The sequence below is a fragment of the Meles meles genome, chromosome 15 (assembly GCF_922984935.1).
Source record: "Meles meles chromosome 15, mMelMel3.1 paternal haplotype, whole genome shotgun sequence".
NCBI classification, from domain to species: Eukaryota; Metazoa; Chordata; class Mammalia; order Carnivora; family Mustelidae; genus Meles; species Meles meles.
In genome coordinates this window covers 82,905,899-82,930,022 of record NC_060080.1, presented here as the reverse complement: position 1 = coordinate 82,930,022, position 24,124 = coordinate 82,905,899, and the positions used below count along the sequence as shown (strand labels likewise).

General features: G+C 41.1%; 1 protein-coding gene and 1 non-coding gene across 9 annotated transcripts in view; one reads left to right on the top strand and one right to left on the bottom strand.

Annotated features, from left to right (window-relative positions):
- Positions 1–24,124, top strand: part of NINL (ninein like) — a 147,725-nt gene that overhangs the window by 5,160 nt on the left and 118,441 nt on the right. The window lies entirely within an intron of this gene.
- Positions 11,615–11,674, bottom strand: LOC123926272. Its single transcript, XR_006815200.1, has one exon. It is a non-coding gene; the product is annotated as a small nucleolar RNA SNORD104 (small nucleolar RNA).

The following is a 24,124-nucleotide window of genomic DNA, read 5'->3' as shown; positions in this document are numbered from 1 at the left end:
CAACTCAAATTCCGTATGTAAGCAGTAGTTGTGCTTTGCACTAGTAGGCATCATGTGTGTCCGTGCCCAAGGGAATAACGTTAAAAAGATGAGTCTGATGTTGGGTTTGGGGCTGTAGCCACCACCAGCCACTCTCTGGTTCTGCCAGGGCAACCTCCTAGGAGTGCCATTCACACGGGGGGCCTGTGGGCTCTCCCTCAGGGTCACTGATGGCATCAGACCATGAACATAAGAACCAACATCAACTAATGTAATTAAACAGTCACTGATTTGGGGCTTAGTTTAAGGGCACCGGAATTTTATTAAACAGTTATACATTATTTAAAATTCAACAGAGTGGTCTGCTCAGTCAGATTTGGACAGCAGGTTGCCTTGCCCCAGGGTAAGCTCCAGGTATCCAGAATGTCTTTACCTGCCCTGGCTATCCTCAGGTGGCCTGAGGAGGGAGGGGCTAGGACTGCCAGTCCAAGTGGCCTCCAGACTTTTGACTGTGTTCATAAACATGGACAAAACTGCGCAAGAGTGGGCAGTACCACCCGGTCCCCAGCCAGGGAGAGACTACAGAACAGATGAGTCTCCTCCTTGCATACACAGGGATTGTGTGTCCCCATGTGGATGGGGTAAAAACAGAGTTCATCATCCCTTTAATAACAGGGAGGGTAGTGACTTCTGCCCCAAGGAAACCCAATTCCCAAGGGCTGACTATACCCCAGCCAGTTAGCTCTCTGGGTTCGGGTGACTGACTTTGTGGTCTGACTTCAGCAAGGTCACCGCTCCCCAAAGACCTAAACGAAGAGAAGTAATAGCGAGTTTGCCTCCTGAGTTGACCAGAAATACAGATGCCCAATTTCTAAACCCTACGATCTACAGTGGCCTATTCTCACTGCCAGAAGTACTCCTCAGAAAACCAGTTCAAATAGGATGTTTGCAGGGGTCCTGCCTAACTCCAGCTTAGCCAGGTCTGCTCTGTGGCAAAATGCTTAAAAGTAACCAGTTTTTGATACATTTTAAATTCTCTTTTGATTTTTTTTATTTCACATTGTACACATAAAGTAAGACTTTGTTGTCTGTAGATTTTACTACTGAAAATTCTCATAATTCAGGGCTCCTGGGTGGTTCAGTCAGTTGAACATCTGATTCTTTTTTTTTTTCTTAAAGATTTTATTTATTTATTTGACAGACATATCACAAGTAGGCAGAGAGGCAGGCAGAGAGAGAGGAGGAAGCAGGCTCCCTGTGGAGCAGAGAGCCTGATGTGGGGCTCGATCCCAGGACCCTGGGATCATGACCTGAGCCGAAGGCAGAGGCTTTAACCCACCGAGCCACCCAGGCGCCCAACATCTGATTCTTAATTATGGTTCAGGTCATGATCTCAGGGTCCTGGGATCAAACACTGAGTTGGACTTCTGTGCTCAGCAGAGTCTGCTTGAAATTCTCTCCCTCTGACCTGGTCTACCCTCAATCCCTGCTCATGTACATGCTCTAAGTTAATAAATAAAATCTTAAAAAAAATTTTTTTTAAATCTTTTCTCTTAAAGATTTTATTTATTCATTTGAGAGAGAGAGAGAGAACAAGCAGTGGGGAAGGGCAGAGGGAGAAGGAGACTCCCCACTCAGCAGAGAGCCCGATGCAGGGCTTGATCCCAGAACCCTGAGATCATGAGCTGAGCCAAAGGCAGATGCTTAACAGACTGAGCCACCCAGGTGCCCCTAGGTAAATAAAATCTTTTTTAAAATTCTCATAATTCACATTCTTATAAAAGGTAATTGCTCTGCTGTGGATGCCATCCTAACTAAGTGACCAAAGTTAAGGTCACCTGTAAAGAAACATCACTGTGCTTCCTTGACGAGAGGTATGGAGAAGGACACAACCTCACCCACCTCACCCTGAGGTATCCCCACCGTAACCTGACTATGTGTGGAGACATCAGACGAACTCCTATTTGTGTGATGTTCTACAGAGTAACTAACTGGCCTCTGTACTTCAAATATTTCAAGGTCAAGAAACACAAAGACGAGGAGCTATTCTAGTTGAAAGAGGACTAAAGGGACCTGACACCTGAATACACTACTGGACCCTGGCATGGAGCCAGGAAGAGGCAGAAGAGCTATAAAGGACATTATTAGGACAATGGACAAAATTTGAATGAGTGGTGAAATAGACTGTTATGCCCCTATAATGGGTCCATGATTAAAAGAGTGAGACTGATACAAAGCGAGGGTCAAGCAAAGCTTTATTTCTCACCAAGCATCAAGAATCAAACTGACCGTGGGGGGGGTGGGATTGGGAGAGGGGGAGGGGGCTATGGACATTGGGGAGGGGAGGCGAACCATAAGAGACTATGGACTCTGAAAAACAACCTGAGGGTTTTGAAGGGTCAGGGGTGGGAGCTTGGGGGAACAGGTGGTGGGTAATAGGGAGGGCACGTTTTGCATGGAGCACTGGGTGTTGTGCAAAAACAATGAATACTGTTACGCTGAAAAAAATAAATAAAATGGGGGGGGGGGGGGAAGAATCAAACTGACCGGCCAGGGCCACGCCTCTTACAGAGAGGGCGACCCTTCTCTGTTTCCCAGACTAGCTTTTAAGGCCATGCAGTGGGGCTTGGCCATGCACAGGTGGCCAATGAGATTGTAACACACACAGGAAACTCCACAGTGATACTAGGTGACCAGTTGAATTACAATTTACCCTAGTAGACATTTGAATTAGCCTTTCACACCTTGGTTAGGATTGGTGTCAAAAGGCTCCCAAAGGACGGGGGCCCATACTCCTTGGTAGCTAGGGAGACAGTATGCATCCCCCCACTGATAGGATGTCTCCACCAGGCCTGACCCACCATTGTATCTGGGCTTTGTTACCTGGAGCTGGTTTCCAGGACTTGTTTTAAGTAAATCCCCTGGGGGGAAGGGGAGCAGGGACAGTTTAAGGGTTAAATAAGGTTTTTGTTTAACTTTAATGAAAGCCTCTGGCTAAAATATAAAAATATAAAGTAGGCCTTTACATAGACAATAGTATTATATCAGTGCCACATTTCCTGAGTTTGATCATTCTGTTGTCACGTGTCCTTGAGTTTGCTAAGTGCATACTGAGATATTTAGAGATAGGAGGGAGCAAAGTATGAAACAATCTGAGAGAATGAAGAAGGGTGGGGAAACAGAATGATACAATGAGCATGATAAATGAGGCAAAGTGAAAACAATTGGTGAAGCTGTCTGGGTAAAGGGTATTTGGGAATTCTTTGTACTGTTTTTGCAACTTTTCTATAAACTTGAAATTATTTTGGAATAAGAAGTTACAGAAACAGATGTCTACTCTGTATTCACTGCAATCTAAATACCTTACTTTTTTTTTTCATGTTACAGTGTCTCTGAATTTGGGATGCATCATGTAATCCATGCTGTTTTAGTATTGTGTAAGATTTTGAGAGCAGTTTTTCTTTTTTAGTCATTGGTTTTAGAATCAGTGGTATCTTAGTGTAAGGACCTATTTAGAAACTGTCCCTGCTCCCCTTCCTCCAGGGGATTTACTTGGGGACAAGTCCCAGAAACCAGCTCCAGGTAACAAAGCCCAGATACAAGGGTGGGTCAGGCCTGGTGGAGACATCCAATCAGTGGGGGCGCATACTGTCTCCTAGCTACCAACATGATGGACTAGTTTCCATGGCTACTCTGGGTGAATTGTAATTCAGTTAGCCACCTGTGTGTGGCCAGACCCAACCACATGGCCTTTGCTCTATAGAAGTTAGTCTGGAAAGCAGGGAGGGGTCGTCCTCTGGAATGGGCCTGTGTTTGACGGTTGGTCTGATTCTTGATGCTTGGTGCGAAATAAAGCTTTGCTTGACCTTCGCTTTGATCAGTCTCGCTCCTTTAATCACGGACCCATTATTGGGGTAACCATTTTTGGGGGGACCTAACACTTAGTTCTGGTGAACTGTGGTATTTTCTCTGGCTTTGTTGTCTGAAGAGGTGGGAAAAAAGAAGACAGTCCTTCCAGTGGTTTTAGCATTTTCCTTCCCTAATGGTTCAGAGCAGACCAGACATCCAGCTGCCTTTGCTCATTCTGCCTCGGTGCCTTATAGATATCAGACTCAACACATTCCAGCTGAATTTCTGTCTTCACCTCCAGCACTCCAGACTGCTCTTCCTTTGTGTTTGCTGTCTCAAGGAGCAGAAACCTAATTTTTAGCCAGTGATGACCTGGGAATGACCCCGTGGGAAGAGTATAGGGAACTGACCCCTTTGCATGAGAGAGATAGGTTGGGGGCACCTGGGTAGCTCAGTGGGTTGAGCCTCTGCCTTCTTCTGGGGTGGTGATCTCAGGGTCCTGGGATCGAGCCCCGCATCAGTCTCTCTGCTCAGCGGGGAGCCTGCTTCCTCCTCTCTCTCTGCCTGCCTCTCTGCCTACTCTCTCTCTGTCAAATAAATAAAATCTTTAAAAAAAAAAAAAAAGAAAAGAAAAAGAAAAAGAGAGAGATGGGTTGGTGTGAGGCTCTCACCCAGTCTTGCCTCAGGACAGGTACTAGTTTTAGTGCTGCCCATTTCTTGAAGTGTCTTTGGGCTCTAAATGTCTGTACCTCCTTTTCCGCATTTGTTAAGTGAGAATGGCTTCCCAAGTCTATTAAGACAGTGGATGAGGGGCGCTTGGGTGGGTCAGTCGTTGAGCATCAGCCTTTGGCTCTGGTCATGATTGAGCCCCGCATCAGGCTCCTTGCTTAGTGGGAAACCTGCTTCTCCTTCTCCCTCTCTGCCTGCTTGTGTTCCCTTCTGTTGTCTCTCTCTGTCAAACAAATAAATAAATAAAATCTTAAAAAAAGATAATGGTGGGGCGCCTGGGTGGCTCAGAGGGTTAACCCTCTGCCTTCAGCTTGGGTCATGATCTCGGGGTCCTGGGATCGAGCCCCACATCGGGCTCTCGGCTCAGCTGGGAGCCTGCTTCCCCCTTCCCCTCTGTCTGCCTCTCTGCCTACTTGTGAGCTCTGTCTGTCAAATAAATAAATAAAATTAAAAAAAAAAAGATAATGGATGAGACAACTTAAGGTACTGTACAACTCTGAAATTCTGTGGCTTAAAATGGAAGAGCTTTTTAAAGTTTGTTTTTTTTTTTTAAAGATTTCATTTATTTATTTTTAAGATTTATTTATTTATTTGACAGAGAGATCACAAGTAGGCTGAGAGTCAGGCAGAGAGAGGGGGGAAGCAGGCTCCCTGCTGAGCAGAGAGCCTGATGCGGGCCTCTATCCCAGGACTCTGAGATCATGACCTGAGCCGAAGGCAGAGGCTTAACCCACAGAGCCACCCAGGCGCCCTAAAGATTTCATTTATTTATTTGACAGAGAGAGATCAGTAGTAGGCAGAGAGGCAGGCAGAGAGAGATGGAGAAGCAGGCTCCCTGCTTGCGGAGCAGAGAGCCTGACGCGGGGCCCAATCCCAGGACCCCGAGATCATGACCCGAGCTGAAGGCAGAGGCCCAACCCACTGAGCCACCCAGGTGCCCCAAAATGGGAGAGCTTTTTAAAAAGACCCTTACACTATAATTTTTCAAGGAGCTGATTCCCTTTAAGCAGACAACCCTGAGCTCATAGGTCAGTGAAGGACAGATGTGTGGCCAGGCTCCTGCTTCTTGACTCTCAGCACTTGCTCCCAGATTTCTTTCCTGTTCTGAGTCCAGCTCTGGGGTGAGTCAAGGTGGGATTGATTTATACATTGGATGATCAACAGGGACTGCTGGGCATAGGTGCATTTCATAGAACTTGCAGTAGCCTGGTGCTCCTGAGCTCCTCTCTGCACTGGGGCCATCAGGCACTGCAGTCTTGGAAACTTCTGTGGCAGTGCGCCAAGTCTCATTAGCTCTTGAGCCCCTTGTGTGTCAGCCTTGGAAAGGGCTACATCCTATGTTATTTTGCATCAGCCCAGGATCACAACATTTTATTTTAGTATTTTGTTTGGCATGGAGTTCAAGCAACTGCTATAGTGAAATACAGTGATTTCCCCAGGGTCTGGTTTCTTAAACTGCCGTGTTTCATCCACATTGAAGATGATTAGTTCTTGGCAATTCTGAATCTGCATTATGGCCTCTGAGTTGTTGCTGTTGACACTGACCTTCTCAGCAGGCTCATTCTTTAGAAGTAGAAACCAAAAATCTTCAACCCACTGTCGGATTCTGTGGACTTTTAAGTATGTGTAGAGAACAGAGAAGATCAGTATTTACTTTTAGCTCTTAATTGGACATTTGGAGTTTCAGATGTGAAAGTTGGAACAATAATGAGGGGAGACTGTCAGTTTTCTGAATAAATCTTATTGGTTGCGTTATTTTATTCTCTTATATTGTTTATACCCAACATGAAACAAAGATTACACCCTGGTTCTGGTAAAGAGAAGGTATCTCACTGTTTTATACATATGAATAGAAATGAATTGCAGTGTGGATTGTCTGGTTGAAGTATTGCTTTATAATTTTGGGGACTATCAAGTTAGTGTTTTTTTTCCTTATAATTAGGTTTACGAATACAAAATTCTTGTAGAACATTAGGACCTTCTAGTTTGGTTTAGAGCTGGAAGAGACATTGCCCCATATGTTATGGATTTCAGAGTCCTAACTTATGCATGAAAAAACTTTCTTATTATTCAGAACCACTTTGTATGTTTGGATATTATTAGTCGTCATGAGGAAGGATGTAAAAGTTGGTAGTTCTGACTATGGAGTTAGATCTCAATATGTGTTCATTTACTAGCTCTGTGACTTTGAGCAAATACTTAACCTCTCTATGCTTCAATATCTTCACCTTTTTTTGAAATTTATTTTTATTATTAACATATAATGTATTATTTATTTCAGGGTTACAAGTCTGTGTTTCATCAGAAACAGTTCACAGTGCTCATGAAAACACATACCCTCCCCAGTGTCTACCAGCCAGCCACTCTGTCCCTCCCATCCCCTTCTGCTCCAGCAACCCTCAGTTTCCTGAGATTAAGAGTCTATTATGGTTTTTAAATAACATGGAGGACATAGAGAGATGGAGGGGAGAAGGGGGTTGAGGGAAATTGGAAGGGGAGATGAACCATGAGAGACTATGGACTCTGCAAAACAATCTGAGTGTTTTGAAGGGGTGGGGAGTCGGAGGTTGGGGGAGCCAGCTGGTGGGTATTATGGAGGGCACGTATTGCATGGTTCACTGGGTGTGGTGCATAAACAATGAATTCTGTTATGCTGAAAAGGAAAAAAAAAATAAAGAGTCTGTTATGGTTTGTCTCCCTCTCTGGTTTGTCTTGTTTCATTTTTTCCTCTCTTCCCCTGTGATCCTGTCTTATTTCCCAAATTCCACGTATCAATGAGATCATGTGATTATTGTCTTTCTCTGATTGACTTATTTTGCTTAGCATAATACCTTCTAGTTCCATCCATGTTATTGCAAATGGCAAGATTTCATTTCTTTTTTGGGTTATGTAATATTCCATTATGTATATGTCTTAATTATCCATTCATGTCGATGGACATCTGGGCTCTTTCCATAGTTTGGCTATTGTGGACATTGCTGTTATAAACATTGGGGTACATGTGCCTCTTCGGATCACTACATTTGTATCTTTGGGGTAATTACCCAGTAGTGCAATTACTGGGTCATAGGGTAGCTCTTGCAAATGGCAAGATTTCTTTATTTGTTGGGGCTGTATAATATTCCATTGCATATATATCTTCTTTATCCATTCATATGTTGTTGGACATCTGGGCTCTTTCCATAGTTTGGCTACTATGGACATTGCTGCTATAAACATTGGAGTGCAGGTGCCCCTTCAAGTCACTGTTTGTAACCTTTGGATAAATACCTAGTAGTACAATTACTGGGTTGTAGGGTAGCTCTATTTTTCTAGAGTGTGTTTTTCTTTTTTCTCAACTGTTTTCTAGAGTGGCTGCATCAGCTTGCATTCCCAACAGTGTAGGAGGGTTCCCCTTTCTCCGCATCCTTGCCAACATCTGTTGTTTCCTGACTTGTTCATTTTAGCCATTCTAAATGGTGTGAGGTGGTACCTCAGTGTGGTTTTGATTTGTATTTCCCTGATGCCAAGTGAAGTGGAGCACTTTTTCATGTCTGTTGTGTCTGTTGGCCATTTGGATGCCTTATTTCCAGAAATGTCTGTTCATGTCTTCTACCCATTTCTTGATTGGCTTATTTGTTCTTTGGGTGTTGAGTTTGATAAGTTCTTTATAGATTTTGGATATTAGCCCTTTATCTGATATGTCATTTGCAAATATCTTCTCCCATTCTGTCGGTTGTCTTTTGGTTTTGTTGACTGTTTCCTTTGCTGTGCAGAAGCTTTTTATCTTGATGAAGTCTTAATGGTTCATTTTTGCCCTTGCTTCCCTTGCCTTTGGTGATGTGTCTAGGAAGAAGTTGCTGCAGCTGAGATCTAAGAGGTTGCTGCCTGTGTTTTCCTCAAGGATTTTGATGGATTCCTGTCTCACATTTATGCCTTGTACCCATTTTGAGTCTATTTTTGTGCATGGTGTTAGGAAATGGTCCAATTTCATTCTTCTGCATGGATGTCCAATTTTCCTAACACCTTTTGTTGATGAGATTTTTTTCCATTAGATATTCTTTCCAGCTTTGTCAAAGATTAGTTGACCATATCCTCTCAATTGATGCAGAAAAAGCATATGACAAAATCCAGCATCCGTTCCTGATGAAAACGCTTCAAAGTATAGGGATGGAGGGAACATTCCTGAACTTCATAAAATCTATCTATGAAAGACCCACAGCAAATATCATCCTCAATGGGAAAAAGCTTGCAGCCTTCCCGTTGAGATCAGGAACACAAGGATGCCCACTCTCACCACTCTTGTTCAACATGGTATTAGAAGTTCTAGCAACGGCAATCAGACAACAAAGAGAAATAAAAGGTATCCAAATTGGCAAGGAAGAAGCCAAACTCTCTCTCTTCACAGATGACATGATTCTTTATATGGAAAACCCAAAGACTCCACCCCCAAACTACTAGAACTCATACAGCAATTCAGTAACGTGGCAGGATACAAAGTCAATGTACAGAAATCAGTGGCTTTCTTATACACTAACAATGAAAATACAGAAAGGGAAATTAGAGAATCGATTCCATTTACTAGAGCACCAAGAACCATAAGATACCTGGGAATAAACCTAACCAAAGAGGTAAAGGACCTGTACTCGAGGAACTACAGAACACTCATGAAAGAAATTGAAGAAGACACAAAAAGATGGAAGACCGTTCCATGCTCTTGGATTGGAAGAATAAACATTGTTAAAATGTCTATACTGCCTAGAGCAATCTATACTTTTAATGCCATTCCGATCAAAATTCCACCGGTATTTTTCAAAGAGCTGGAGCAAATCATCCTAAAATTTGTATGGAATCAGAAGAGACCCCGAATTGCTAAGGAAATGTTGAAAAACAAAAACAAAACTGGCGGCATCACGTTACCCGATTTCAAGCTTTACTACAAAGCTGTGATCACCAAGACAGCATGGTACTGGCATAAAAACAGACCCACAGACTAGTGGAACAGAGTGGAGAGCCCAGATATGGACCCTCAACTCTATGGTCAAATAATCTTCGACAAAACAGGAAAAAATATTCAATGGAAAAAAGACAGTCTCTTCAATAAATGGTGCTGGGAAAACTGGACAGCGATATGTAGAAGAATGAAACTCGACCATTCTCTTACACCGTACACAAAGATAAACTCAAAATGGATAAAAGACCTCAACGTGAGACAGGAATCTATCAGAATCCTAGAGGAGAACATAGGCAGTAACCTCTTCGATATCAGCCACAGCAACTTCTTTCAAGATATGTCTCCAAAGGCCGAGGAAACAAAAGCAAAAATGAACTTTTGGGACTTCATCAAGATCAAAAGCTTCTGCACAGCAAACGAAACAGTCAACAAAACAAAAAGGCAACCCACGGAATGGGAGAAGATATTTGCAAATGACAGTACAGACAAAAGGTTGATATCCAGGATCTATAAAGAACTTCTCAAAGTCAACACACACAAAACAGAGAATCATATCCAAAAATGGGCAGAAGATATGAACAGACACTTCTCCAACGAAGACATACAAATGGCTATCAGACACATGAAAAAATGTTCATCATCACTAGCCATCAGGGAGATTCAAATTAAAACCACATTGAGATACCACCTGACACCAGTTAGAATGGCCAAAATTAGCAAGACAGGAAACAACGTGTGTTGGAGAGGATGTGGAGAAAGGGGAACCCTCTTCCACTGTTGGTGGGAATGCAAGTTAGTGCACTTTGGAGAACAGTGTGGAGATTCCTCAAGAAATTAAGAATAGAGCTTCCCTATGACCCTGCAATTGCACTGCTGGCTATTTACCCCAAAGATACAGAGGTAGTGAAAAGAAGGGCCATCTGTACCCCAATGTTTATTGCAGCAATGGCTACGGTCGCCGAACTGTGGAAAGAACCAAGATGCCCTTCAACGGATGAATGGATAAGGAAGATGTGGGCCATATACACAATGGAGTATTATGCCTCCATCAGAAAGGATGAATACCCAACTTTTGTAGCAACATGGACGGGACTGGAAGAGATTATGCTGAGCAAAATAAGTCAAGCAGAGAGAGTCAAGTATCATATGGTCTCACTTATTTGTGGAGCATAACAAATAACATGGAGGACATGGGGAGATGGAGAGGAGAGGGAGTTGAGGGAAACTGGAAGGGGAGATGAACCATGAGAGACTATGGACTCTGAAAAACAACCAGAGGGTTTTGAAGGGGCGGAGGTGTGGGAGGTTGAGGAACCTGGTGGTGGGTAATAGGGAGGGCATGTACTGCATGGAGCACTGGGTGTGATGCCAAAACAATGAACACTGTTATGCTGTAAATAAACAACAACAACAAAAAGATTAGTTGACCATAGTGTTGAGAGTCACTTTCTGGGCTCTCTAGTCTGTTCCATTGGTCTATGTGCCTCGATGATCACAGATTTGTAACAGAGCTTGAAGTCCGCAATTGTGATGCTGCCAGCCTTTTCAACATTCTTCTGGCTATTTGGGGTCTTTTCTGGTTCCATCAATATCCTAACCTTTAATATTGGGATAATAGTGGTGTCTCCCTCACAGGGCTAATAAATTTGTAAGTTCTTAGGAACGTGCCCATTGAATGATGAGTTCAAAAAATAAGAGTTTTCTTTTATCAAAAGATTATTCGGCAAAAGCAAGCAACCTACTGAGGAGTCAGAGGTTTTTCCTTTCCTGTGGCTCTGACTATGCAAGACTTACACAGCTGGAAGTAGAGTGTTAAGAAAATCCCCTAGTGCCCTTTTTATTTTTCTCCCTCAACCTTTAAACGTCACTTGACTGAAATAAAAATAAACAACAACAGTGGTCCCACAAAAAGAAATGTCATGATGGCAAAATATGCAAATACTTCAAAAAATAATAAATTAGGTCCTTAAAGGAAAAGAATGTATTAACCAAGACCTTATTATCTCCCAGGTTCTGTGCTCATTTCCTGTAGTGTATATTTTGTGGAGTTGAAACAGGAGCATGTGCTAGATTTCTGCATTGTTCTACTGCTTTCAGGTAGTTGTTTTTTTTCCCTTCTTCCTCACCCCGACATCACTGGTGTCAGCAGTCTAACACATGCTTTGATTGGGGTGTCATCTCTGCCATAATTTCAGGTGTTTTTTTTTTTTAACGGACAAGTGGTTGTTTTGATGGAGTTTACAGGTTTGTCTGTTGACAAATACCATGGTGTTGAGGTGTTTGCTTTTGTTAGGCTTTTGATTTTGTTCTGAGCAATTAGAGACTTCCAGTGAGCATTCTATGAAGAATTGCAGTCTTCCTGTTTTCTTTCTCTGTGGATATAAAATGTATGCACCTTCCTTCTTTCTTGTAGCTCTGCCAGCTGCTTACCACTGCCCACTCACATTGCTGGTGGGTGAGTGTGCTGTGGGATCTCTGATCAGAACTTCCCCACTGGCTTCTCTGTGAGGGAGGGTGCCGGAGGGTCAGCCCTCGACGCTAGTGTGCTGGATAGATGGAATCAGGTCACCTATGCCCTGGCGTGAAAAACTGTTAAGTTGTTCTAATTTGGGTTTCTTCACTGACAAGCAAGACTGTGCCTATTCAGTGTTTGCTTATTGTTTTACAATGAAAAGCAAGATTGTGCCATTAGGTAATCAGCCTCTTTTCCTGGTTCTCTTGACTACATCGTTCTACCCAGAGAATGCTGAAGCAAGCAGCAGCATGCTCTCTGTGCTCACCTCCTGGTCTGTATTTGCTAATAATATGTGAACAAGGAAGTTTCACAGTAACATGCAAGGAATAAGCCACTCGCTCAGTTTCTCAAACATTTTAGAAAAGAAAAAAAAAGTTGGTATTCATATGAATTCTCTTCTGGAATTTCTAGCATTTGATAAAGAACCAAATACTCCACCTAGTGAGCTGGTAAAGCTCTGGGTGGTTCTGTGACCAGTAATAATATTTCTCAAGTGCTGAGTGTTGGGGGAGCTCCCATTCTTGGATGTGAGTTGCACAACAGCATTGGGGAAAAAAGAGTTGGCACTGCCTGCCTCCCTGCTTGCCCTTGTGCCAGTGCTCTTCTTTTACTTCAAAGAGAAAACTGTGTGCCTGCTTGTCTCTCTTGAGATCTGTCTCCACCCACATCTCCCCTCTGCTTCACAGTGGCCTCCGGGGAGGAGGTGGTGACACACCTCCTTTCACAGAGGCTGCTGCTGGGGGATGGGAGGGAGATTGCAGCTTCAAAGACCAGCATTCCACACCGTTGCTGCTCAGATGGGAGTGAGGTTGAGACCCTTTGGGAAGTTAGTGATCACAGGCCCTCAGAGGGCCTGAAGAAACTGAAATGATTTTGTTCAATAAAACTAGATTTAAATGCCTTAGAATTTATAAATCTGCAGTGGGGGAATTGACTCAAATTCAATACATGTTTTATTCTGTTTTTTGATTCCAAGACAGCAGCTAGACTTTGGTGTTCCCTTGCCTTCAGGGGGCTTTAGGTTATAGGGCTGAAAGCAAAAGTTTCTGGAAAATGATCTCCCTCCCCTTAAAAAAATTGCATATGCTTAAATTGACTTGTGTGTGTGGCAGGGATGGGGGATGGTTCTGAGAGTTGAAACACATCTATAGATTTGTAACTGTCACAACAGTGAGAGTACAGAACAGTTCATCAACAAAAAAAAACACTCTTGCTACAGCTTGGTAGTCCTAAATCTTGCCCACCTTTTTGCTTACCCTGTACTTCTGCCTTTTCTACAATGTCGTATCAGTGGAATCTTAGAGGATGTAACCTTTCCAAACTGGTGCCTTTTTCTCAGTATTTGTGTTATTGCTTCTATTAATAATTTGTTCCTTTTTTTTTTTAAGATTTTATTTATTTATTTGACAAAGAGAGATCACAAGTAGGCAAAGAGGCAGGCAGAGAGAGTGAGAGGGAAGCAGGCTCCCTGCTGAGCAGAGTGGCTCAATCCCAGGACCCCGAGATCATGACCTGAGCGGAAGGCAGCGGCTTAACCCACTGAGCCACCCAGGCGCCCCAACAATTTGTTCCTTTTATTGATGAGTAGCATTAAAGGTGAGGATGGATGTTAATCCATTTACCCCTTGGAAGATGTTAAGCTGTTTTCCAGTTTTTGACATTGTGACTACAGCTGCTATAAACATTTGTCATACAGGTTTTGTGTGAACGTGTTTTTACTTTTTCTAGGGTAGATACCAAGGTATGGGTTTGCTGAGTCTCACAGTAGGTCTCTGTTTAATTTGGAACTGCTTTCTTTCCAGAGTGGCTTTACCATTTTGCATTTCCAGCAACAATGTACACGAGTTTAATTTGTTCTCCTTGCCAGTTCCTGCTATTGGAAAATCTAAAAAATTTTAATGTTAGCTATTCTAATAGACCTTTAGCAGGTATCTCATTACAGTTTTAATTTACATTTCCCTAGTGGTAAATGATGTTGAACATCTTTTCATGTGCTTATTTCCATCTGTATATTTTCTTTGGAAGTATGTCAGTACTAGTGTTTCGCAAGTGTTTTTTTTTTTTAATTCGGTTGTTTTCTAACTGTTCAGTTTTTTTCCTCTAACTGTTCAGTTTTAATAGTTCTTTATACATTCTCTATGCAAACCCCTTCAGGGATAAGTGGTTTGCAAAGATTTCTTCACAGTTTGTGGCTTGTCTTTTCATTCTCTGGCCAACGCCTTTCATACAACAAAAAGTTTTAATTTTGCTGAAATCCAGTATATCAATGTGCCTGTATAGATTTTACATTTTGTCTTATGTTAAAAAGTCCAGGCCATAGATTTCCACCTATGTTTTCTTCTAAAAGTGCTGTACTTTTACATTTTATGTTTTTAGTGTTTATAAATTTTGAGTTAGGGATGCCTTAGTAGCTCAGTGATGAAGCATCTGCCTTCTGCTCAGGTCGTGATCTCAGAGTCGTGGGATCAAGCCCCATCTGGCTCTCTGCTCAGCAGGAAGTCTGCTTCTCCCTGTTCCTCTGCCCCTTCCCCCCACTTATGCTCACCTATACACATGCACTTATGCTCTCTCAAATAAATCTTAAAAAAATTTTTTTTAATTAAAAAAAATTTTTTTAAGATTTTATTTATTTATTTGACAGAGAGAAAGATCACAAGTAGGCAGAGGCAGACAGAGAGAGGGGGAAGCAGGATCCCTGCTGAGCAGAGAGCCCTATGCAGGGCTCATTCCCAGGACCCTGAGATTATGACCTGAGCCAAAGGCAGAGACTTAACCCACTGAGCCACTCAGGCACCTCAGAAATTTAAAAAAAGTTTTATTTGAGTTTGTACTAGGTATAAGGTTTACATTAAGGGTTTTATTTTTTTTTCCCTTTTACTTGTGGATCGTTCCAACACCATTTATTGAAAAAACTATTCTTACTCAATCAAATTTTTTGGCAATTTTGTCAAAGATCAAATGGCTATATTTGTGAGTCTGTTAGCGAAGTCTCTGGAATCTGTTTCATTGACATATGTGTGTGTATGTTTATCCCTTCACCAATTCCACACTGTCTTGATAATAGAGCTTTAAAATAACTCTTCTTTTTTTCTTTTTTTTTAACCTAAATTCAGTTAGTCATATATCATCATTAGTTTCAAATGTAGAGTTCAGTTATTTATCAGTTGCATGTAACACCTAGTGCTCATCATGTCACATGCCCTCCTTAATGCCCATCTCCAAATTACCCCATCCCAGCAACCAAATCTCCTCCAGCAACCCTCAGTTTGTTTCCTATAGTTAAGAGTCTCATGGTTTGTTTCCTTCTCTGATTTCTTCCCATTCAGTTTTTCCTCCCTTCCCCAAGAGTTATCTGTCCTTTTTCTTGTATTCCACATATGAGTGAAACTGTATGATAATTGTCTTTCTCTGACTTATTTTTCTTTGCATAATAACATATCATAATAACAACATCCATGTTGTTGTAAATGGCATGATTTCAGCCTTTTTTTAAAGCTATCATCCCTTTTGATGCCTGAATAATATTCCATCATATATATCTCCCAAATCTTTTTTTTTAATGTCACATTTTTTTTTTAAAGATTTTATTTATTTATTAGTCAGAGTGAGAGAGAGAGTGAGCACAGGCAGACAGAGTGGCAGGCAGAGGCAGAGGGTGAAGCAGGCTCCCTGCTGAGCAAGGAGCCTGATGTGGGACTCGATTCCAGGACGCTAGGATCATGACCTGAGCCGAAGGCAGCCGCTTAACCAACTGAGCCACCCAGGCGTCCCAATATATCTCCCAAATCTTTATCTATTCATCTGTCGATGGCCATCTGGGCTCTTTCCATTTTTTTTGGCTATTGTGGACATTGCTGCTATAAACATTGGGGTGCAGATGCCTCTTCGGATCACTAGATTTGTATCTTTGGGGCAAATACCTAGTAGTACAATTGCTGGATCATAGGGTAGATCTATTTTTAACTTCTTGAGGAAACTCCGTAGTGTTTTCCAGAGTAACTGTACCAGTTTGCATTCCCACCAACAGTGTAAGAGGATTCCCCTTTCTCCTTATCTTTGCCGAAACTTTTTGTTTCCTGACTTGTTCATTTTAGGCATTCTGACTGGTGTGAGGTGGTATCATATTGTGGTTTTGATTTATATTTCCCTGATGCCAAGTGATGCAGAGCACGTTTTCATTTGTATGTCTTCTTTGGAGAAATGTCTGTTTATGTCCTCTGCCCCGTTCTTGACTCAATTCTTTGTTTTTTGGGTCTAGAGCTTGATAAGTTCTTTATAGATCTTGCATACTAGCCTTAATGTAACTCTTAAAAATAGGTAATATGGATTCTCCAGTTTTATTCCTTTTTGCTGGAATACTTTTGGCTATTCCTTTCCATGTGCATTTTAATCTGCTTGTCTATATCAATTCTGCTAGGATTTCTGTTGGAATTAGGTTAAATCTATAGGTTAGTTTGAGGAGGATTGGAAACTATATTGCATCTTCCAGTTCAAAAAAATGGTATGTCTCTCCATTTATTTAGATTTTCTTTGATTTCTCTTATGGTTTTGGGTTTTGTGTTTCAGCATACAAATCTGCACATTTTGTTAGAATTATATTTAAGTATACACTTTTTTTGGTAAAAATGTTGTAAATAATATTGTTTCATAAATTTCAGTTTCGAGTCCACAGAAATATGATTGATTTTTGTATGCTGGCATTGTATTCTATGCTTTTGCTAAACTCACTTATCAGTTTGAGGAGATTTTGGGGGGATTTTTTTACATAAACATCATGTCATCTGCATATAAGAAGTTGTTTCTTTTTTTTAATATTTTATTTATTTATTTGACAGACAGAGATCACAAGTAGGCAGAGAGGCAGGCAGGGTGGGGGGAAGCAGGCTCCCTGCCCAGCAGAGAGCCTGATGCGGGACTCGATCCCAGGACCCTGAGATCATGACCTGAGCTGAAGGCAGCGGCTTAACCCACTGAGCCACCCAGGCGCCCCATGCATATAAGAAGTTTTATTTCTTCCTTTCCAGTTTGTATGACTTTTATATTCTCCTTCATCACACTGACTAGGACTTCCAGTATGATGCTGAACAGATGGGGTGGGACTGGATATCCTTCCCTTGTTCCTAGTCTTGCTGAGAAAACATTCAGTGTTTCACTATTAAGTATGATGTTGGTTGTGGGCTTTGTGTAGATGCTCTTTAACAGCTTAAGGAAGTTCTATTCATAGTTTGCTGAGAGGTTTTATCATGAATGGATGTTGAATTTTTTTCAAAAAATTTAGTGTGAACTTTCTTTGTTTTTTAAGATTTTATTTATTTGACAGAGAGAGACTGCAAGAGAGGGAACACAAGCAGAGGGAAGCTGGAGAGGCGAAGCAGGCTCCCCGCAGAGCAGGACGCCTGATGATGCAACGATGCAATGATGCAGGGCTAGATCCCAGAACACTGGGATTATGGCCTGAGCCCAAGGCAGATGCTTAATGACTGAGCCACCCACGTGCTCTGGTGTAAACTTTCTACTCAAGTGTAATTAATATAGTTTCAGGTTTACAGTATAATTCAGCAGTTCTATACATTTATCTGTGCTTGTGGAAATAAGTACAATCTTTGTTTTTGTTTTTTGTTTATTTTTGTTTTTTTTTTAATTGCAATGTCATTAACAGTGTTAGTATATAGGGTAATATTAGTTTCAGGTGTACAATAATCAGCAATTCTATATGTTACTCGGTGCCCATTGAATAAGTATATTCTTAATCCCCTTCCCTATTTCACTCATGCCCCACCCACCTCCTTGGGCTGTTGAATTTTTGAAATGCTTTTTCTACATCCATTGATGTGATGTTGTAGTTTTTCTTTAGTCTGTTGTTACGATTAATCATTGATTTTTGAAAAGTCTTGCATTTCTGTGGTAGACCTATCATAGTGTATCTTATATATTCTGTATCTCATCTTATATATTCCTATGTTTGATTTGCTAATTTGTTGAGGAATTTTACATTTGTATTCATGAAGGATGTTGATCTTAGTGCTTTCCCTTTGTATTTTTTTTTTAAAGATTTTATTTTTTGGTTGAGAGAGAGCACAAACAGGGGGAGCAGCAGAGGGAGAGAGAGAGGCAGGTTAACCACTAAGCAGGAAGCCCGATGCGGGGCTTGATCCCAGGACCCTAGGATCATGACCTGAGCCCAAGGCAGTTGCTTAGCTGACTGAGCCACCCAGGTGCCCCTTCCTTTGTATTGTGATTGTCTGGTTTTGTTATCTGGGTAATGCTGGCCTCATAAAATGAGTTGAACGGTTATCGCCTCTTAATTTTCTAGATGGTATTATATAAAATTGGTGTTACTTTTAATTTAAGTATTTGATAGAATTTGCGAGTAAAGCCAGCTGGGTCTGCTGATTTGGGTTTTTTGGAAGTATTTATTATTTTTAAGAGAGGCAGACTGCCACATGCAGCACCTCATTTGGATGTAGCTGGAGTCTTGGAAGCTTGACTACCCTACATTCTCCTACAAATGGACTTTGAGAGCTTTTTTGGAGGTTCTAGTAGAGGAGCACAGTCAGTTATATATCCTTGACCAAAGAATGGTCCTCCTAAATTGGGGGATGTGGTCCTCTTTGATCCCACGTGCAGCTTGGGAAGGGACACACATGTAGTGTAAGGGAGGAAGGGGACTGCCACCCAGCGAGTCAGATCAGCTCATTCAATCCTGGCAATCTGTGGGATGACAGATAATGTAGTCTGGTCACCCTCATATATTTTTTGGAAGATTTTAAGTTATAAATTCAATTTCTTTTAATAGTTATAGGGTTATTATTTAGATTATCAATTTGGTATTGGAAAATTTTTTATACTTCGTGATTTTTAAGGAATTGGCTCATTTCATCTAGGTTGCTGAACTTACTTGTTCATAGTCTTGCTTTATTGTCTTTTCAATATCTCCAGAACCTGTAAAGATACTCTCTTTTGTTCCTAATGGCAGTTTGTGTCTTCTTTCTTTTGTTTCCTCTGTTAGTCTTGTTGGAGGTTTCTCAATTAGCTCTATTGAACATCAGCTTTGAGTTTCACTGATTTTTTCTCTATTTTGTGCCTCAATTTCATTGATCTCTTATTTTCATTCTTCTGCTTGTTTAAGTTCATTTTGCTCTTTTTTCTAGTTTTTGAAGTGGAAGCTTCAAAAGGAAGCTTAGGGAAGTTTACATCTATTCATAGTTTTCCGGAGAGTTTTTATCATGAATGGATAGTTGAATTTTTTTTCTGATTTTTAGTGTGAACTTTTTTTTTTAAGATTTATTTATTTATTTATTTGAGAGACAGAGATCACAAATAGGCAGAGAGGCAGGCAGAGAGAGAGGAGGAAGCAGACTCCCTGCTGAGCAGAGAGTCCGATGTGGAGCTCAATCCCAAGACCCTGGGATCATTGACCTCAGCCGAAGGCAGAGGCTTTAACCCACTTAGCCACCCAGGCGCCCCAGTGTGAACTTTTCTAATACAAGTATGTAGTGTTACAGGTTTTCCTCTGAGAGCTACTTTAGCTACATTGCACAGGTTTTTATAGGCTGCACTTCCATTTCCATTCAGTTTAGTATATTTAAAAACTTCCCATGAGATGTCTTCTTTTTGACCAGTGGATTATTAAGAAGTATGCTGTTTGATTTCCAAGTGTTTAGAGATTTTACTCTTATCTTTCTGTTACTGACTTCCAGCTTAAAAGAAGGTGTATTGTGCTGGTGTCTTCTTTGATGGTGTTGTGTCAGGGCGCCGTTCTGTTCAACTCTAGCTGTAATGATTTTCTGCCTGCTGGAGGCATTTTTCACATAATTAAGTTTGTAGAATAGATTCCGTAATTTTTACACAATTGTACAATCAAAATATATTTATGACTTAGGTAATAATAAATCTACAAGACCACTAAAAATCAAATTAATTTTAATTTTCTATAATAAATAGTGTCTTTTGCCCGAACAAAATCTCCATAGAGCACATGACCAAACCCTGACTGCTGTGGTGGTGGTGCTATGGGTTTGATATGTCTCTACCAGCGTGTGCTGCCACTGTCTCCGGCTGCCTCCACCCCACCCCCTTCAGCCCTGCCCTTCCACAGGCCTTGTCCACCAGGCATCACATGATTGCTTATGTCTTTTACCTTGCATAGTGGGCCATGATGTTACTTGTTCAAAGTGTGTAATTTATGAATTAAGTTTGCCTCTGGTGTTTGCTTATTAGCCAGGAAACTAGAATAGAACTGCTTGGCACTAATTCATAACTCAAATGCTAACACTAGCACTGAATTTTTGAGGCAGAACTCATTGGAAGGGGGACTACAGATTGAAAAGTAATTCACCTTCACAGAGAAAACGATGACTCCTGAGAACGTGTAAGACCAGAGTTTGAGAAGCCCTGTTTATAGCATCATCTCCCACCTTAGTGTGGACAGTGTAGAGAGCAAGGATTCTGCAGAGTACTGCCATAATTGGTGAATCTCCAGGATGTTGAGCCATTGTTAAATTATTTTGAATAAACTTCATAAAGTTAGTGTACTGGAATTGCCTGTATTTTCGCTGCAGGACAAAAATACTATATGCTCATACCTTAAACCAGTCATGGGTAACTGAACCTGAATGAGTATAGTCTGAGAAGTTCTCCTGTCATCTCCATCCTCCCTGGCTCTTCCTCCTGACTCAGTGACCCCCTATCTTCTTGGAATTTATGCCTCACCTATCTCTCATGACTGTGCAAAAAAGCCCATCATCAGCCCTATGCTTCCATGAACACTGGGGCATTGAGTGCTAGCTTTTTTTGAAATCATCAGATATTTCTCTTGGGTAATATGGTGTTAAATAGAATTTTTTCTTTCTCATTAAGGAAATTTCAGGTTTATAAGTATGCAGGGGGATACTCAGGGGCTTGGGGATCCCCTGGAATCAATCTGGGGCCCTATTTGGTCAGTTCTGAAGCATGTGTGTGCAAACCAATGGTGGGCACCTTCATATATGCAGGAAAGTCACCTTCTCAGAGACCTCTTCACAACTCACCCTACTCAAAATTCCAAGCCTCTCCCCAACCTGCTCCTGTTTTAGTTCTCTTCATATCACTTATTACCATTTAAGATATAATTTATATGTTTATTTGTTTTGTCTGCCCCCACTAGAATGTAAGCTACACAAGGTGAAAGATTTTGTCTATTTTTCTGCAGTATCCCAAGGTCATATTTTTGGTGCCAGGCACATGGTAGTTCTCAATAAATATTTGTTGAATGAAAAAAATACTGTTCTGCAGTTTACTTTGCAACTTTTAAAAAATAAACTGGCCCTGACTTCCTGTGGAATCGACATATGTAGATATGCCAGGCACCTCCTCCCTTTTAATGCACTCCTTGCAGTTTTAGCTTAATCCTGATCTTCCTTCTGCTCCCACGCTGAGCTGAGCACACTGTGTTATCTGAGTTCGTTTGATAGGGAGTGAACGTGCTCTGGGACCCTGGATCTTTGGGGTGGGGAACACAGAGCCCTTGACATGGCTTTGTTCACATGAATGAGGCCCCTGGGTGTACAGTTGCCTCCTGGACCCTCTGATCACATGGTAATCACATATTGAACCAGGCTCTGCAAGTCTCTTGAGACAGATAGAACCTTGCAGGGAATTGCTGAAAAGTAACAATGTTACAAAACACGTAAAACCCGGGAGAATTTGATAAGACTTTGGCAGCAGAACAGCCTCCTGAGAAAAGCAGAAGATGCAAGCTTCTATGTCTTGCTTCTATTGCTGGATATTAGGAAATGAACAAAAGACTTTCTAGGTGTGTGCTGCTGTGTGTATGGAATGGGGACATAGGCTGTGTCCACTTCTTACTAAGTTTTTTTCACAGTACTAAAAAAAAAAAATTGTAGTTGAATATTCTGCACCTCTGGCTGACCACTATGGTTGGCTCTACACACATTTAGAAGTTCGGACTTCTCATCAGTAACCCCATTATTGGAACACCTGGCTGACTTGTCAGTAGAGCATACAACTCTTGATGTCAGAGTTGTGAATTCAAGCCCCATGTTGGGTGTAGAAATCACTTGAAAAAAAACCAATAAAATATTAAAAAAAAATAACCACCTTGGTTCTGGGGTAGAAAATTTCAAAATCTAAGAAGAAAGAATAAGGTCATTGTGCTTTAGGAAGAATGGAATAGTTTTAAATGAATCTCCATGCTTGGGAAATATGTTTAGAAGGGAAAAGGCACAGCTTCTTCCAGAAGACTTGACTGCTAAAAATCTTTGTAAGTTTTAAGGAGATTTAAAAAATCTATGACTAAATAAATTCTTAACAGTTGCTTATTAAATACTGGCATATTTATTTTTAGACAAGGTGATGGATGGTGGTGTTTAGATCATTTGTCTTTATTGATTCTTTTTTTAGATCTAGTTCTATCAGCTGCCAAGAAAGTGGTGTTAAGATTTCCAGCCATGATTGGGGACTTGTTTATTTCTCTCTCTCATTCAGTGTATTTGAGATCTCATTTGTGTATTTTGAGGGGCCGTTGTTAGGCAGTTAAATATTTGTGATGAGTTTTCCTGCTGATTCACCATTATGAAAAGTGTATTGTACCTTTGGAAATCTATTAGTATGGTCTTTTTGGCACTCATATGCTTATAGTATGCATGGTAGGGGTTCCAGCCACTTTTAAAAAATAATAGCCTTATGGAGATACAATTCACATATATAATTCACCCATTTAACAGGTATAATTTAGTGGTTTTTAATATATTCTTAGAGTTGAGCAGCCATTACCACAAAAAATTTAGAACAGTGTCATCACCTCAAAAGAAACCCACATTAGCAGTCACTCCCCATTCTTTCCAACACCACGCCCCCCTTGTCAGCCCAAGACAACCACTAAATTTACTTTTTGTCTCTATAGATTTGCCTATTCTGGACATTTCATATAAATGGAAACCTGCTATACGTGGTCTTTTGTGAATGGCTTCTTTCCCTTGGTGTCATGTTTTCAAGATTTATAAATGTTGGAGCATGTTATCATGATTGCATCTAACTATTTTTTCTGGTTTTATTTAGTATTTAATATACTTTGTATTTTAAAGCAGTTTTAGATTCACAACAAAGTTGAACAGCAAGTCCAGAGTTCTCCTATTCTTCCCTGTCCCCAGAGCCTACCCTACTATCAACATCCCAACCGTATACTTCTTTTTTTTTTTTTTTTTAAGATTTTATTTATTTATTTGACAGAGAGAGATCACAGTAGACAGAGAGGCAGGCAGAGAGAGAGAGAGAGAGGGAAGCAGGCTCCTTGCTGAGCAGAGAGCCCGATGCGGGACTCGATCCCAGGACCCTGAGATCATGACCTGAGCTGAAGGCAGCGGCTTATCCCACTGAGCCACCCAGGCACCCAACCGTATACTTATTACAGTTGATGAACTTACACCGATGCATCATCATCATCCACAGTTTACGTTAGGGCTCATTCTCATGTTTTACATCCTGTAGGTTTTGAAAATGTGTAGTGACATGTTTCCACAATTACGGCATCATACAGAATAGTTTCAGTCCCTTAAATCCTCTGTGCTTTCTCTGTTCATTCCACCCCTAGTAACCACTGATCTTTTTACTGTTTCCACAGTTTTATCTTTTCTAGAACCTCATACAGTTGGAATTATATTATATGTAGCCCTTTCATGTTGTTTTCTTTCACTTTAGCAATATGCCTTTAGGATTGCTCCCTATCTTTGGTTTGCTAGCTCATCACTTTTTTAGCACTGGTTACTACCAAGTTTTGGCTTAATTATTGCAAATAATTAAAATAAAATAAATTTAAATAAAATAAAATAAAAATAAGACTTATTGCAAATAAGTCTGCTTATAAGCATTTGTGGGCCGGTTTTTGTGTGGACTTGAGTTTTTCACTCATTTGGGTAAATACCCAGGAGTGAAATTGCTGGGTCATATGGTAAGAGTGTGTGCGGTTCCTAGTTTTGTAAGAAACTTCCAAACTGTCTTCCAAAGAGACTGTGCCGTGCTGTAGTCCCACTATCCGTGAAGGAGTGTTCCTGTTGCTCCACTTCCTGCCCTGCATTTTATATTGTCAGCATTTGGGATTTGGGCCATTCTAATAGGTGTGT